Source organism: Theropithecus gelada, chromosome 2 (genome assembly GCF_003255815.1).
Source record: "Theropithecus gelada isolate Dixy chromosome 2, Tgel_1.0, whole genome shotgun sequence".
Lineage (NCBI taxonomy): Eukaryota > Metazoa > Chordata > Mammalia > Primates > Cercopithecidae > Theropithecus > Theropithecus gelada.
The window spans coordinates 174,457,385-174,469,787 of NC_037669.1; positions in this window are offsets into that span (position 1 = coordinate 174,457,385).

A 12,403-nucleotide genomic window follows, 5' to 3' on the forward strand; every position below is an offset into this window, starting at 1 on the left:
TCCCCTATCGTGTCAGCCACTACTCAATTCTCTGCTTTACATTTTCTAAAAATGCGATAATGCCTCTCCTTTTCTTGCCAGATTATATCATTTTTACTCCTTTATTGCTATTTTATTGGAGTGATAAGTCTGAGAGGAGATTAAAGAATGTATCCAATTTGCTACTTTTATCTATCTGGGCAACTTTTGTGAAAGGAGGAAGATAAAATGTAAAAATATGTATTTTTTAAACAAATTAGAGTTGGTAGATAAAATAAAATTCTGAAGACTATTTTTTTTTAAGTTGCTTAAATTAAGTCAGCAAATTGGGTTAGCTGTACTTAATCTCTTTCCATTTTAGTTTTCTCTCCTGTCAAATAATGCATTCTCCAATTCAGGTGGTTATTAGAACCAACTTGGATGCTTTTTATAATCCAGATCCATAGACAACAGGCCCAGAGATTCAGATTCCACATATCTGGAGTAGAAAGCACGAGGCCAAATCACCTCTTAGGGCTCTGGGCACTTAAATATTCTGTGAGTTTGATAATTTCATTTCTGTTCCTTGATTTCCTTTTTAACTGGGAACTCTTTTAGGAATGACAACTTTTCTAAATATTTGGATAATAGTAGACTCATTTAGAGCCTTAAACTGAACTTCAATATTGCATAAATCACAAATTAACAAGTGGAATCATACAGTTGATTATTGGCTGGGAGGGCCAAGATGGTGTGTGAGAAGATGCCGTATAATTTGAGAAAAAATATTAAAAAATATTTTTATATTTGGAACATTAAACAGCCCTTTTCTTATAACAACTTCAAAATACATTGCAAAAAATATTCTTATCTGACATGGTATGCCAGAAATAGATTCTATTTTCTGCATACACAAAGCTCACGGTGGCGGTGAAGGGAATGGTGTCATGAGATTTTCAGTTTATCCAAAGGGGTCATGGGTTTAAAAAGGATGGAAAGCACTGCAGTAGTAAGACGGATTGGTTTCTGAAGAAAAGTGAGAAAATAAAACCATTAAGTCCAACTGTCACTCTTCCAACTGAATATTGAAACCACTTGGGAAAAAACTTGAGTGAGGTTTACAGTCATAAGCAACGTTGGTATTTTTGAGGTTTGCCTGTGAATTGCCATTTAGCTGTACCACATGCTTCCTAGATATGTGATTAGTTGCCATATTTTAAAACTTCCAAAAATGTTAAGTTGCTTGCTATACTGGGCTAACTTATTGAACGGTTTCTGTTCATTTGGATTAGAGGATTTGTGTGTTTTGGTATGGTTTATGGACCGAGGATTCAGAGACTGGGATTTCTGTTCTACTTACACAATAATGTGGTGTATGAACTGGAACATGTCACTTCGTATTTTATCTTTAAGTCCTTGTATACCATACATTGCATGCAAGGGTGATTTGGCTCAAAATTTGTCACCCATGAAATGCCAGGCTCATTTGACTGACTGATTCAGCCAACTAGGTAAGTGTCTTCTTCCTCTTTGCCTCTTTATATTGTTGATGAATAAGGACACATAATCTTAAATGATGTTGTTACTTAGTGTAGCAATGGTCGTAACAGTAGTAACAGTAGTAGTTTTACTCCAGAAGAGTAAGAGGTGAAACTGATTAAAGAGATGAGAATATTAATATTAAAAGCAATGGATCTAGAGACAAGAAAGCTGATTTTGAGTCTTGGTTCTCCCAGCTCCGTGGACTTGGTTATGACAGTTTAAGATTTCTACGCCTTAGTTTCTTTGTTTGTAAAATTGAGATTATAATAGCTACCTGAGAGAATTGTTTTCAGAACTAGAGGAAATAATATTTTCAAGGACTGAGCACCATGGTGGGCATTTTGCCTGGAGATAATTGCAGCACTGCACATTTTTAAGTAAAAGGATGATATGATTAGATTAATGTTTTAGAAAGTGTGGAGGATGAGTTGGAGGCACATAAAAATGGAGGGCAAGAGATTTGAAGCAGGTGAAAAGCTTATAATAATACAGCTGAAAAATCATACAATCTAAAATAAAGCAGAAGAGGAAATGGAAAGGATGAGACCCACTTGAGTAATAAGAAAGCAAATGTCTTGAAAGTAAGGCCCATGTCTTATTCATCTTTGTGTGCCTAGCACATCACACAATGCTTACCATGGAGTAGGTCCTGGGAAAATATTTCTTATTTGATCATGGAATTGACTCAGTTTGATTGAATATCACCAAAAAGGTAATAAGATGAGAAAATTTAAAACTCGGATACTTTTTTTTCCCTCATGTTTTCTGTTACTCCTAACTTTATCCCTTCTTTTCTCTACCTCCAATTTGTGGAGCCAGGTATTTTGCCTTCATTTCTTTGGGTAAAGGTTGCCATAGGCGAAAGTAAACTTTAAGATACAGTGAAGTTTATAACTTCCATTTTTCAAAAGAGCCTATGGATATTTCGAAGAAAACATGACGAATCAGAGTCGGTATCTCCTTCGCAGAGATGAACAAGATTCCCTATCCTGAAGGATGGAGATATTTGTAGAGGACATGGTGAGCCCTGGTGGCTTCCTGAGGCTGTAGGGGTTGGCTGAGAGTTGAGGAAACTGGATCCATTTGGAGATAGGCAATCCCAGGAGACCTATGCCTCTGTCTACGGGGTAGTGCCTGGGGGTGGGGTTAGGGAGGAGGCAAGCTCCAAAGTCCCCATCACCTAGCTGGATGGCGAAGCCTAACTGTGTATGTGATGTGAACCTCATGGAGTTCCTTGTGTTGTGGCATGGCATTGTAGCAGCAGATGGTCATAGGGCCTGAAAACACAGCAGAATTCTCCACATTTCAGAGTAAGGTCCCACAGTAAGAACTTTTTCCTGGCACAGGTGTGACTCAAAAGAGAATCAGAGTCTTAAAGAAGACTTGCTTTTTTTTCTTTTTAAATTAAATTTTTTGTTTGTTTGTTTTGAGATGGAGTCTCCTCACTCTGTCACCCAGGCTGGAGTGCAGTGGCATGATCTCGGCTCACTGTAACCTCCGCCACCTGCGTTCAAGTGATTCTCCTGCCTCAGCCTCCTGAGTAGTTAGGATTACAGGCGTGCACCATCATGCCTGGCTAATTTTGTATTTTTAGTAGAGATGAGGTTTCACCATGTTGACCAGGCTAGTCTCAAACTCCTGACCTCAAGTGATCCACCGGCTTTGGCCTCCCAAAGTGCTGGGATTGCAGGTGTGCACCACTATGCTCTGCTAATTTTGTATTTTTAGTAGAGATGGGGTTTCACCATGTTGGCCAGGCAGGTCTCGAACTCCTGACCTCAGGTGATCCGCCCACCTCAGCCTCCCAAAGTGCTGGGATTAGCGGCGTGAGCCACCGCACCCAGCCCTTAAAGAAGTCTTGATAATGGAAACAACAGAGTGGAGTAGAAGGGTGCAATACTACCAATAAACACAGAATGAAGTCTTGAAGGGAACCAGGGCATCTGCATGGATGACAGTGTAGATACCCACTGACAATCACACATTGTCTCCCATTTCATCCCTAAAACCTTGACATTATAAGTTCTGTGAACCTATGGCTCCAGAATTTTGAATCAACTCTGAGGGAAACTAAATTTGAATTAACTCATAGTAAGTCTCTGCCACTCAGTAGCATGGGAACTCACAATATAAATTGAATTCAGTAATAAAAAATATAAAGAAATTAAAATTTCTCATATTGTAAACTGAGGTTCAAACTCCCTAAACAAACAAGCTTTTTTGGACATATTAATAAAAGTGGAGTAGGTGTCAATTGTAAATTGCTACATGAACACATTCTATCTTGTACAGATCAGAACACACATGAAATACCGTTTATATGTGGGAATCAAATTTACAAAAAAGTATTAGCAAATTGGAGCCTGATGAGCATGGAAAGAGAATAACAATCATGCAGCATGAGAAATGGTACAAAGATCTGTGATCCTTAGGTGAGACGCTAGCAGTTGTTTAGTGGTATTCAAAGAGAATTCAATAAGGGCAAAGCGGAATGACTGTTAACCTTTATATGGCACTTATTATTTTCCAGACACTGTCCCAATCACTGACATGAGTTAACACATTTCATAATAACTCAGAGCATAGATGGCTATTATTATCATTATTTACCGGGTGAAGAAATGAAGGTGGAGAAATTAAATAATTCACCTAAGCTAATACAGCTGATGAGTGGTGGAGCCAGGATTCAAACTCACTTTTGTTTCAGGGTTCTGAATTAGTGAACCTCAGAACCTGCCAGGTGCTGAATTAGTGTAACAAAGACTTCTTTACAGTTAGAGCTCTTCAGAAAGGGAATGCTGGCTCAGGAAGCAGTGACTTATTTCACTGGGAATGGGTTGGGCAGGTGTCACGGATGGTATGGAGAGATTTGAGATTTCTGCTGGAGGTGAATATGAGGTGGAATGACTGTGAGTTCTCTGATTTTGAACTTCTAGGAGATCATTTTTTGTGATATTTCATTTGTTAGTTAAAATTTTAAAAAATTTAGTTTAAAATAGTTTCTCCCTTTTAGGTGGCATGTGAGATGTACTCAAGAAAAATACTGCAGTAAGACTCTACCTCAGGTTATATAGCACCCATTCTCTGTACAAGATTGTTAATTCGAAGTATCTCACTAAAAAAAAAATGGCAGACTTAGTAAGGAGAATTATTTTATTTATGTAGCTACAAATCTAACTGGGATGATTTGCTGAAATTATTTTCATTCTTCTTTCATATTCTGGTGTGCATGTGGTGTGTGTGTGTGCGTGCGTGTGTGTGTGTGTGTCTTTATCTCTTAATTGGTGATTCTGTTGGCTGAATTTCTTGGGGTTGGTTTTCCCTGCATAGTTTGGCATTTGTGTTTGAGAACTCATTTTGGGTGGTCTCCCACCCATCCTCCTTTCTCCAATCTATGCTTACTCCTGTCTGTCTGAAATACCTGGGATTATCATGGTGGATTTAGCCTTCTACTCCACTGTGATATTGGGAATGTCACATTTGGTGGCCCATAGAGACCTATGCCTTAGGAAAGTCAAGAATTTGCAGTACTTTTAGAATGCATTGAGGAAGTGGATATGTATCAGATGAGCCTAGATTGCAGCTTGTTTTACATATACACTGACTTTCAAGTGTGCAATAACATAAAAATCAAGAGAAGATTGTACTTTCATTTAGGTTGAACTTTATCAAAAGTGGTTTACCATTGTGGAATATCATGTTACTGACAGTTGTTGAACTTAGGCTTTTGAGTTGTCAACACCACAAACAACCCACTGATCTTAATTTGTAGCTATTTTGTTTATGGTGTTCAATATCTAACAACTTCACTATACCTTTTAGTGTGACTGTACCAAGCATTTACATATTGACATTATAAATTTCTTCCATTCTGTTTCTCCTTTATATTAAAGTCAGAACATTATATCGATTTTTAAAAATCTGCATGTGGATAGGTTAAATTGTTATAAATTTCATTCAGAATGGAACACAAGGCATTAGAAAATATTTATTATAAAATGGAGGTTTGGAGATTTATAGAGCTCTCATTTTGTTTTGAGTTTCTCTTACCTCCAAAACCTCAAAATGAAACCAGGCCAAAACCTCCAAATCTTAAAACCAGGGACTTCCTTGAATCTTGACTCAGGTTTACTAAAAGAATATATGACGCTTCACAAAAAGTGGTGGGAGGAAGGGTTTCTGTGGAGGGCAGTGTGATGCAATTATCACATTCAGGAAAACCCATTATAATCATAAAATTTTACTTCCTCAGAATATTTTTGGAAACTTTCTATTTACATAGACATGCTCTAAAGAGCAAATTAAATAAGATACGAATGCTGTGATAAGACTACTGTATTGATATGCATTTCCACTAGAGTATGTATAAATTTTAACCTTCCCTAATTTTTTAATCTAGATGATGTCAAATCAGAAGACAAATCCAGTTTTACGATAGTAGAGATGAGAAAAAAAAAAAAGATGACTTTCTAAAACACAACCTTATTTTGGGCCTAGGGGGCATCCCTTCATTGGGTGTTTTTTTGTTTGTTTCTTTGTTTTTCACCTTTATTTCCCTTGTGGAATATCTTTTCTCTCTTTATCTCTATACTCTCAAATCTGATATTACATTTCTGAAAAAACAAATGTGCAAAAAATATTTTATGAAAAAAGGGAACCAAAGCATAATGAGTAAAGATTCATTCTCTCAGGTAATAAAATGTGTTACAAAGCTATAGTGAATAAAATAGTGTTGGTGGTAAACAAATAGACACAGATAAAACATTCCAGAAACAGACTCTAGTATATGAAAAATTGCTATCATAAAAATTATATCAGAAATGACTAGAGAAAAATTGTTAAATAAAGTGTGATTACATAATACATAAAACTTTGGGGGAAATTCGATTCTTAGTATGTATTATGGATAAACATAAATTTAACAACATTAAAACATTTTTAAATATTAAAATAGTGGAAAATACAGATAATTAGTGCCATTATCTCAAAGACGGAAACAACTCTATAAGGAAAAATCAAATGCAAAACTTATGGAGAAAATCATAAAGCATAGATTGATAAAATTAACTACTTTAAATTTTGTTTTTCGTATTAGTAACAGTAATGCCCATGTTGATTAGTGTTTACGTTATGCTAGTGCGGTGGTCTCCAGACGTTCAGAATGTGTGTCTCCAAGCAAGGAACATGGCTGCTATATCCCAGATGTGTCCTATATAAGGACAAGATAATTAAGAGAATGTCATTCATATTGTAGACAGGTTTAGTATTTTGAACCTTTTAAAATATTTTATTGTAATTTTTTAGGTTTCAAAGATAGGCTATTTGTGTATTTATTAGGACAATTCTCTGACTAATCAAGTGTCATTCATAACAGAGTAGATAGATATTTTGCTTTAACTCATGAAGAAAGGAACACATTCAACAAACAAAAGATTTGAATGATGTAACAATAAACAATGTTTCTAATATTAGAAGTTATTTTTCATTCATGTGCTCCTTAGAAAATATCTTAAAATAAAAAAAGAAAAAATCCTTATTGGTAAAATTTAACTAAATTTTGTGTTTCATTTATTAGTTCATAGTATTTGGCATTTGTTTATTTTACTAAAATGATGCTGTGGCATTTCCAATTTAAGTTTAAGAATACTTTCATAGTATTATGATGTAAATTATGCTATAATATAATGAGTAATATTCCTTTACCATTACCACAAAATAATCTAATTATGGCAATTATTTATTGGTAGCTGTGAAAATTTTATCACAAATGTTAATTGCTGTTAAAGTTTAACGGTTCATTATATAAATATAATTTAAATATATTACACATTCCAAGATAAATGTACTACATAATCACATTATTTCTGCCCAAATATTTGAAAGATAAGAAAACAATATATCATGATCAGGAAAACTTAAAATGAGAAGTCACTAAACAATAGAATGAGAAAAAATTATTTTCATCATTGAATGCTAGGAGTAAAAAGGAAAGGAGATAAGAAGTCTCCACAGAATTTAGTATGTACAGACAATTCATAGAGGGGACAATGGGTCAATTTATTCTCTACTTCCATGTCAATAAGAATGGATGAATTCCTTAAAAAACACTGAGAGATGAATGGATAAACAAAGTGTATACACATACAATGACATGTTATTCAGCCTTAAAAACGAAGGAAATCCTTTCATTTGCAACAACATAGATGAACCTTGAAAACATGCTGAGTGAAATAAGCCAGTCACAAAAAGACATATACTCTATTACTCCTCTTATATCTAAAGTAGTTCAATTCATAGAAATAGAAAGTAGGATGGTGGTTGTTAGGGGTAGGAGAAGGGGGTAACCAGGAGTTGCCATTTAATGGGTATAGAGTTTCAGTTTTGCAAGATGAAAAAGTTCTGGAGATCTGGTTTACAACAGATCCTTTTTGAAATGATTCAAGTCATTGTTCATGTGGCCCAGAAAAATCAGGAGTCCTACACCCACTGCACTCTCAAAGTGAAAGTACTTCTTATCTTGAGCTTCCTTTTCTTTCTTCTGTTGCCACTGATAGCTGCTGTCATCCCTTGCTCTTCAGAGTTTTCCCAGGGGTGAATCAAATACTGCCATGTGTGTTTACCAAATTTCATAGGACCTTAGCCAAGCTATCCCAGTAGGCACTATTGACATTTGCCACTGGATAATCCTTTGTTGTGGGAGGCTGTCCTGTGTGTTGTAGATATTAAGCGGTACCTCCAAGATGCTAGTATCATCAGCTCCCAACTGTGACAACCAAAAATGTCTGCAAATGTTGTCATATGTCTTGGTGGGGCAAAATTGTCTAGGGCCATTGACCTATAGGCATGATTTTTTACACACCTTCCTACTCCCTAATGACTTCTTTATCTTTTCTTTTTTAAGATGAATGTGGCAGTGGAATAATGCTGGCAAAAGCGGATCCCAAATGCAATTTCTGTGTAGATGGTTTAGTTCCTCGCTTTAGAGTGGCACTTGGCATCCTGCAAAACCTCAACCAAACCTGAGAAAGGAAGAGTTGTATTTAACACCTTGCCCCACACAAGATAATAAAAAAGACACAAGTGATAGATGAGAAAGCACACTAAAATATTAACAGAAATGATCTTGGAGAGGTGAAATCATTGATTTTTTCTTCATTATAATTTTACTATTTTATGTACATGTTTTAAGTACATGATTTGTAGTACATGTTTTAAGATAATTTAAAAAAATCAAGACCAAACAAATCCTAGCGATTTCCAAGACCTAACTCAAATGCCGTCTCTTCCATGATGCCCTTTGGATTACCAAACTAACAATATTTTCTTTCTCTTCTGTAACAGCAATCACAACTGGCTTATATTGAGTACTCTAAGGCTGGACTTAGATTACCTTATTTAATCTTCATAGTCACTTCATTAAATAGAAGTTTCATTATTCCTGTTTTGCAAATGAAGAAACTGAGCTTATAGAAATAAATAAATAGCCTAACTTGCCTAATATTACAAAGCTGTTAAATGGCAGAGCTATCATTTAAACTTATGTATGTTTATTCAGTCCATTTCCTCCTTCCCTTTGTACTGATCACCAGGCACACCACAGTTATTGGTGTTTTTAGTGGACTTAAACACTACTAAGACATTTTTCCTTTGTCTACATAGTATTCCCCAACTAAATTATAAAGAGCCTTTTTTTTTTTTTTTTTTAATTTTAGGGAAAACGGTATTGAGCTTTCATTAAATATCTTCATCTAGGGGGCACCGAATAGGTGGATTGTTGAAATAGTGCCTTAGTAAAACAAGACAGTGGATGCGTTCTCTATAAATACAAGAGCAACCCAAAGTTCTCATCACAATCACTTAACATCATTTTTCAATGAAAACATCATAAATCCATAGTTTTCACCACAATCATTTAACATCATTTTTCAATGAAAATATCGTAAGTCATGAAGATTATTCAACATGTGAACACTAACCTGAAGATATCTGTTTACACAGATGACCTACTGCCTAAATACTGGTGTCATTTATATTCAAGCAAAAGAAGAGGCAATGAATATATGCCATGAAGAAGGACATTGCTAGACATTCTAAACCGATTTTTAGGGCAAAATTATCATGTAAATTAAGCAGCTTCATTGTACCAAACTATCTGAAATGCATAGTCAATGTAATAGTAATGGCAGAGCCCCTGATGATTAAAAGGAAGAGGTCACCTCTGAGGAGGCACAGAGCTGAAGGGGATCCATGCCAAATCACTAGATTTAGGGTATTAAGACCAAGCTGGGTCCCACTACATGGTGGGGATGAGGCTCCTCAGATATGACCAGGATTGGGCCCCAGTGGCTCAACATCTGGCAGAGTAGTGTGAACAGGCTGCCAGTTTTCAACCCTGTAAGTGTGTAGGACTGTTAAAAGCAGGGACTGATATGTGTGCCTTGGAAAAGTTCTTTCTATCATTGTGGCCACAATAAGCATATCTAGTCATTTCTGTTTGAAAAACTTATGAAAACAGCAAAGTTAATGGTAAAATTCAAAGAGAGAAATTTTGCACAAATGGTATTCAAAAATGTGGTCCATGGAACATCAATTGGGAGCTTATTGGATATGCAAATTCTTTTTTTTTTTTTTTTTTTGAGACAGAGTCTCACTCTGTCACCCAGGCTGGAGTGCAAGTGCAGTGGGCACTATCTCGGCTCCAGCAATTCTCTCCTATCTCAGCCTCCTGAGTAGCTGGGATTACAGGTGTGCGCCACCACATCTGGTTAATTTTTGTATTTTTAGTAGAGACAGGGTTTCACCATGTTGGCCAGGTTGGTCTCAAACTCGTGACCTCAAGTGATCTGCCTGCCTTGGCCTCCCGAAGTACTGGGATTACAGGTGTGAGCCACCATGCCCAGCTTGGAAATGTAAATTCTTAATCCTCATGTCAGACCCAATTAATCAAAATCTTTGGAGTTGGGGCCTAGGAATTTTCATGTTAACCTACCCTCTAGTGATTCTTCTACATATTTGAGAGTCACTGGTCTATATCACTCCCACTACATTCACCACCTGTACAACAGAAAAAACCTTCAAGAATCCATTTAAAATGAAAGTTTCTATCATTGTGCTTTCCAAGACAGTAGCCAGTAGCTATAGGTGACTGTTGAGCAGTTTAAATGTAACTGGTCCACACAAAGACATGCCGGAAGTATAAAATCCACATTGGATTTCAAAGAGTATGAAAAAGAAATGAAAATACCTCATTGATAATTTTTATATTGATTACATAATGAAATAATATTTCAGATATATTAGATTACATTTATTGGGTTAAATAAAACATTATTAAATTTAATTTCACCTTTGTCTTTTTATATTTTTTAATGAGACTGCTAGGACATTTAAATTTACATATAAAGTTTGAATTATATAATATTTCTACTGGATAGCACTGTTCTAACTAATCCCCTTAAAGTATGACTTACTTTTTAGTCTACATTTTCTAGTTCTAAACTAGCCAGGGATTTTTTGAAATAATAACAAGAACAGCTAAAGATTTGTTTTATGTTTAATATATGCCAGACCCTGTACTCAGCATCTTGCAAGGATTATTTCAGGTAATCCACACAATCATCACAACTGTTCTATGAAGTAGCTACTGTTATCCTCACTTTAATAATAAAGAAATGAAGGCTTAGAGAGTTTAAGTAGCTTGCTCAAGGATACCAGGTGGTATGTGACAGACACAGAATTCAACTCAGGACCATCTGACCCCAGAGCACATGCTTTTATATATTTCCTTGTACTTCTTCCCCTTGTTATACAATGAGCTAAAAAAAGTTATTTATTTTTAATGACATTTCTGTACCAAATGATGAGTGTATTGTTGAAGTCTGTGTCAAAAAATCATTAAAAAATAATGTCAGAAGCAACCTCATGTGTAACGTGTGAATCCACAGGTGTTTAAGATGTAAAGCCATTCAGGAAGCTTGAGACAATATTCCTCAGCTTTGCATCTGATAAATGGATAACATTTCTAGTAGTTCCTGATAAAACTCATAAGGCAACTGGTCACATGGCTGAGAAAACTCTCCAAATTTGGGTGGCAGCACCTAGTTCAGAAAAACATCTGACAACAAAGCAGCAATTTCATAACTCTGTATTATCACTCAATGTTATATCCTACCAGCTTCAAAGCTCTGAACCAACTTAAGTCACAGATAGGCCATTAAAGGTAGGGTGAATTCTTGTATAGATAATTCTATTCACTAGAAGATCTGTGATGAAAGACGTAGGTGATTAACATCTATGATGAAATGAAATTTTAAAAAATGTAAGAATACGCATCATCTTTTTAGATGTCCAACAGAGGAGCCAGGAAGCTTATCACCAACATACCGCTCATTCTCCCTACTGTGTCAATATTTGTTAATGTTGGGAGAAGGCATCACCAGGGCAAGCCTCAAAATCAGGGAGCAGCAGAGCAACAGAAACATCTGACAATAACCAACAGATGCTATTGTCTGGATAAGTCCTCAGAGATGAGTAGAACAAGTTTTCCATTATTCATAAACTGCAAGAATGAGAAACCAGAGCATGGAGCCAGGTACTAAAGGATGGAAGGAAGGAGAAGATCAGGACCAATGACTGAAATTGTAGTGGTGTACCTTATGGCACCTAATTCCATAAGCCTCCTTATCAACTGGGATAGACTTGATTTCTTATGATCATTAGAAAAATTTCTATCAGCGTTATATTAAATGTTTTTGATTAATAATAAGGTCAATAAAAATTGATGTTGTGAGAGCTTGTTCTTCTCCAATAGCCAACTTGAGTTGACGACTGACAATTAATGCCAAGGTATTCACAACCTTAATGGTGGTCTGCATAGAGACTGGGGAATTATTCTGGTGGTTTT